Genomic DNA, 6,000 nt, shown 5'->3' with positions numbered 1-6,000 from the left:
ATCTGACTGCAGAAATTAAAAATCTAGCAACATTAAAACAAACACATTTATTGGATAGCAGTTGTAAAAAAATAAAAACGGTTCTAGCCTGTGTAAACTGTCTCCCTTTTAGTAAAGATAAATTAATTGTCTTCGGGGCACACAATAAAAGTCACAGAACAGCACAAAGTGAAAAGTATCCTGATTAGAGAAGTTGTCACAAATACATAGCTTTAAATGATTAACTCTATTCCACCTGATAGGGTCGGCTATAAACCAGTGCAATTAATACAACATGGAATGGATCAACATAAAGCGATGCTGAGGGTTAGTGACAGGAGAAAGGTGTGGTTCCACACTCCCAAAAGTAGAAATAATTACATGCAAGTGAACAGAACATTTCACCAATTCTGTACACTCCCAATTAGCCTGCGCTCTAGCACATAAATGTTTTTTTTGCTCAAAATAACCCCCCCCCCCCCCCCCCCCCCCTGCTAATGTTCTCAGGGTGAGAATACAAATCAGGGCGAACCAACTTAGACAAATAGATCTAACATGGGCGAGCCATGATATAAAATTAGCTTTATCAATTAGTATACAATCCTTCAGAATGATTCCATTATGCTTCAAATCAGGATTAAATCATATAGAAGTATATCTTAGTAAAGGCAATATTGCCAATAAATCTGAAAAACTTGTTCTCAATTATTTGCATATCTTGTTTTTTTTTATTGACCCAGATGTCACTCCCATAGGTGGCCAAATAAATGCATTTACATTGGTAAATTTGAATAAGGGCCTTAATTGGCTTCACCCCTAGATGACAAGAAAAATCAGAAACTAAGGCCACTGACTTGGCAAACACATTTCTTTTATTTTTTTAAAGTGGTGCCTACAATTGTACCAACCAATATGGAACGGACATACTAGTTGGAGCAGTGTGGCGGTCCTTTGACAAATGAGTGACTATGAAGGCCACCACCCCTCCCTTTGACCGAACATGATGTACCACCTTTAATCGAGGGTGCATGATGATCTACACATGATATTGTCTCAGGTAGGACTCACTTGGCCACACCGCAGGTGTTTCCCCTTTCCCTAGTAGTGTAGGATGTAAGGGACACCACTTCTGTGTTTATTTCTATGTTATTTGCACTGGGAAGAACAGCGTCATGACATCGCACAACTCAAATTTCAAATTATCGAACAAGACCCCAAGTTTGGACAATTCTAAAATTCTCTTACAGAGAGAAGCCTTTTTGATTAAGAGGTTGCAGACAATGATGCAGCATGGACTCCACGATAAATTTGAGATGGCATGTTTCCTTTAAAATAGTCACATTTAATGAGTTGGATCATTTCTTATACTCTTTCAGCTACATTCTAGGAGAGATACTACCGGGATACATTTATTTCCATATCACTGGGGCACACTCACACACACATTTAACAAACACATTTTTTGACATCACTTATTAGGATTTAAGTACCTCATTTGGTTTGTTCTGGCTAGTTTTTTAAGTATGTGTGTCTACAATGAATGTACATATCATATTTTGGTCTTTATTCTAATGTTTCAATACCACCTATTCAGACATTCGTTTGTCGGTATGTAGATTCATCTAATATTGTAATGCTTGTCTAAACATATGTATGCTATTGTACTATATGTATGTCCACAGTATTTGCACTAATTACTCTCTGTTTTTAATTTAATGTTATGTCTCACCATTGCTTAGTTGGTATGTGACTTCATCCAATCCTGTAAGGCTTGACTAAACATTTGTATGCTATTGTACTATATGTATGTCCACAGTATCCGCATTGTTTACTCGCTCACTGTTGTTCATTTAATGTTACATTTGTGTTTCATTGGTATGTACTTCCAATTCCATTGCAGGCATTATATCCCAATCAATTTCCAACATGTACGCAATTCATCACGCATGAGCATGTGGTCACCACCATATTGACACACTTAATTCTTTTTCTACCACATTACATTGCACACTATTTTCTATTTCAACATGGCCACACTTCATTTCTTTTCAATACACAGTTATTAACACAACTGTTGTTGCTTTGCTTGAGTGATATTTGTAATTTAACACTTCCCTGATTATTCTTGTGACTAACGCGGTTTTCTTTGAATAATAGCATCCTCACAGCGTTTAGTAAGTTCCGCGATCACCTTTTCTTAAATTAGTTCCAGAATCTTTTGGTCCGTCTTCTTTGTTCATTAAAATGACGACATGGCATCACGTGATCGGTGTTTCCACTAGGAAGTTCCATTTAAACTGACGCTCGGATTCAGCTACCTCTACGGCAGCTTGGCGACACATAGAGTGCTCGGGTTTGCACGTACAGTGTTTTTCGGCTTATCATAGGTGAGCTTCATTTTGTACTCATTTCACATCGCAGACATATTCTATGGCGATAGTTTTGAACTCTTTCTGATATTGCGGTTGTTATTACAGTTCTCGAGTGAGGGCGTGTTTTCCGCTACCGACTTCCACCCCACGTTTAACCGCTCTGTATCGTCATATCAACTACCAGGTTAGCTGTATTACTACAGATTTAATACCTGAGACGGTTGTCTTTTAATCAGTAGGATATGTTAGTAATTAGATGTTTCAAAACATGTTATGCCTTTGATGTTACAGTTTTGCATTACGGTTGTTGGTGACTTTTCGGGACGCTATCTGTTCACTCTACCGGCGAGACCAGGCTAATTCCAAACACATTTTGAGATTTAGAGCCTAGCAGAAGTATTAACTAACCGGCGGCTCAGTTTTAACAGCGTGATAACTTGTCATACTGTATTATCAGGTATATTTTTTACACAGCCCTAGATGCTTTCTAGAACACAAACTCTCGAGCTCAACAGGAGTAGGTACGGAAAGTCTTGGGTATATCATACAGTATAATACGGGCAGTTTATCCGAATCAGTAATCTAATATATATCTTATTCTCTTTTTCTCGAGCTTAGTATGTTTCTGTGATGACAGTAAGTGAGTATTGAGCATGTTTTTTTACCACATCACCAACCATATCACTTTAAGGTGTTGGGTGCACGAGTTTTCCTGAGACACAATCCTTTCTCTTCCTTACAATATTTTGCTGTTGAGCCTACTGTGCATTCTTTGTAATGTTTCCTGTTTTCTTTCCCAGATTACCCCTGATAAAGGGACCCTGTGTCCCGAAATGCATTGGGTTTTGCTACTTCGCTGTGGTTTAAACAAAGTTTTGTTCATTTGAATTTTGGGAAATAATGACAGTATCTATGTACAACATTCACATGTAAACACATGATTTACTGTTGTGTATTATGAAAAGTTGAATAGTATACAGTTTCATTAACAAAATTGTTCTTAAATGAAATAATACATAGCTCATGTTGTGCATGTTAGAGTCCCAGTCGCCACTTAGGGACTAGGCCACTTGCTAGGGTTTACATATGTGCTAAGCAGGCATAGCGTCTAACCTAGCACACATATTGATTCATTTGCAGTTTAGTTTGATAAACAGTGTGCGCTATTCACCCACAATATCTATTTTAGGGATGCGACAGCCCTGACGAATGCCCCAAACTGAATGGGGCACTCTCTGTAGGGTTCATCGTCTGCTTTTACTTTTAACCTACCTCATGTCCTCACTAATAAAGGTGATAACCGAGGAACTTGAAGGCACTTTTAATCAAACTGGATCCTGCTTTATCCTGTAAGATTTATGCAAGAACTTCTTCTTACTGGCAGAAGTCTTCTCAGAGGTTGAGTCCGCCCTGGTAGTACCATGCTACCAGGGTGGAGAGAGGATGTCTATGATGAAGCATGACACAATATTGTGTGTGAGACATCCTCTTCAATTAAGGATGGCCTTCTAGACCTCCTTCATAATTTCACATAACACATTATCTCTGGATCTCCGGTGCAAGCCGCCTTTTTTACTGCTCTTATATTAACTATTGGCTTGCTTCTTTTTTTGTGTTTACTTCCCATGAGCCCTCCTCATCAAAGAGAACCCCTGAATAAGGGGAAGCATTTACCTTAGTAATTTCAGCGTCAGCCATAATATAAGCTCTTCATCCCCTAGAACCCCTAACTACCTCCAATACATGCAACTTTTTCAAATTGGTGCATAAATTCAACTTTTCCGTAAAGGACAAAAAAGCATTTAACATCATTTGGAGGCCGACTGCGGTCCTAGAAAGTAGGTCTGCATCATCAGCGTACAAAAGAGCCAGAATATTATGTACCATTGCATTGGGGAATATCTGGACTGGCCACACAAAGAGGGTCCCCAAACTTGTTGATATAAAGGGTAAATAAAACAGGAGCCAAAATACAGCCCTGCCTGACTCCACGCTGAACTTTAAAAGGGGCTGTAGTCTTGCTATCTTGATTGAATTTGATGCTGGCCTCTAAATCAGAGCGGAAATCAGCCAAAATACAGCCCTGCCTGACTCCACGCTGAACTTTAAAAGGGGCTGTAGTATTGCTATCTCGATTGAATTTGATGCTGGCCTCTAAATCAGAGCGGAAATCAGCCACAAAATGCACTACCTCTTTGTCTAGGTCCTTTTTTTCAAGGATTGACCAAAGTTTATTCCTAATTTACAATATCGAAAGGCGAAAATAGGTCCATGAATGCCATATTTAATCAACCTTGTTTAGTAGTAATGTATTTATCAATCACCATGTAGATTAAGTAAGGCATTGGTCGAAAGTTCTTCTGCCCACTCTAAAACCATATTGTAGTTCACTCAGAACCTGATGCTCCTCCATTCATGCAGATAGCCTTGAACGAATGACTTGATCCATAATCTTAACTGTCGAATCTATTAAAGATATAAGGAGATAACAGCGTGGACCATTTCTCACCCCTTTCTTAAATATTGGCACAATTTATGATTCACCCCATGATTGGGGGATGCCCCCATGATTGGGGGATGCCATCCTTCAGAGCAGCATTCAATACTTTGGTGAAAAGTCTAGCCCATTTACCCGAGTCGCTTTTAACCCCTTTCATGCTCATGACGAGCTCAGCTCGTCATGAGGCACACTGGAGCTGTGCTCATGACAAGGTGAGCTCGTCATGAATAATGGGATCGTGCATTTCTCAGCACACAGCGGGAATTGCCTTAGCATTCAAGGTGTTAAAGAAGACTGCGAGGACCCCAACCGGGCCAGGCGCTTTATTATTGGACATACCTTCAATGGCACCTGAAACACTAAATGGCAAAGCACTGCCAGTGGGACCCAATCATGCCCCAACTTATTGGCCGTAAAAGCCTATAAATGCCCTTAAAATGCTTTGACCAAACTTCAGGGGAATTATGACATGACAGGCTATCATTATTAACATAGCCAGTTCAAACAAAATAGGGATAATTTACAATTTCCGCAAAACGGGCACTATTCTTCAAAACATCTACCTGGAGAAGTTGCTCCCAGGCATCCTGCTGAATTGACCTTTTCCTCAAAGTCACCGTTGATTCATACTTTTTTTCTGCACAAAGCCACTTTCTTGGTGTCACAAGGTTTTTGTTTTCAAAGCAAACAAAAGATTTTGATGAGCTTGAGAACAAGCATGATTAAACCATCTGGAGGCTGCTGTTGGAACCACATGGTTTTGCTTACTCAAAGAGAGATACCCCCTAATAATTTAACAAATATTCTGGAAGGCAAGCAAAATACCCTCTGCCATAGAGGAATCTCCCAGACATGTAGAAATATCAGATTCACAAGTTAAATCTAGGTGTGACAGAACGTTTAAGGGAACCACCTTAGATCATTTTAATTATCGCCCCTGATCAACTGGCCTAAAATCTCTCCCAGCCTTACCCTTGCCAAATCTCATATTCTTCCCCAAGTCAAGAGTCAGAGCCAAGCACACAGAACTGTGATCACTAAACTGGCTCCATTATGCCCCATACTGTATGACAAAATTAACTAAATCAGAAGAAAGTAAAATAAAGTCAACAGTAGAGCTGTGACCTCTGCCCACAAATATGGAAACAA

The sequence above is a fragment of the Lissotriton vulgaris genome, chromosome 8 (assembly GCF_964263255.1).
Source record: "Lissotriton vulgaris chromosome 8, aLisVul1.2, whole genome shotgun sequence".
Taxonomy (NCBI): Eukaryota; Metazoa; Chordata; class Amphibia; order Caudata; family Salamandridae; genus Lissotriton; species Lissotriton vulgaris.
This window is presented reverse-complemented; position numbering follows the sequence as displayed.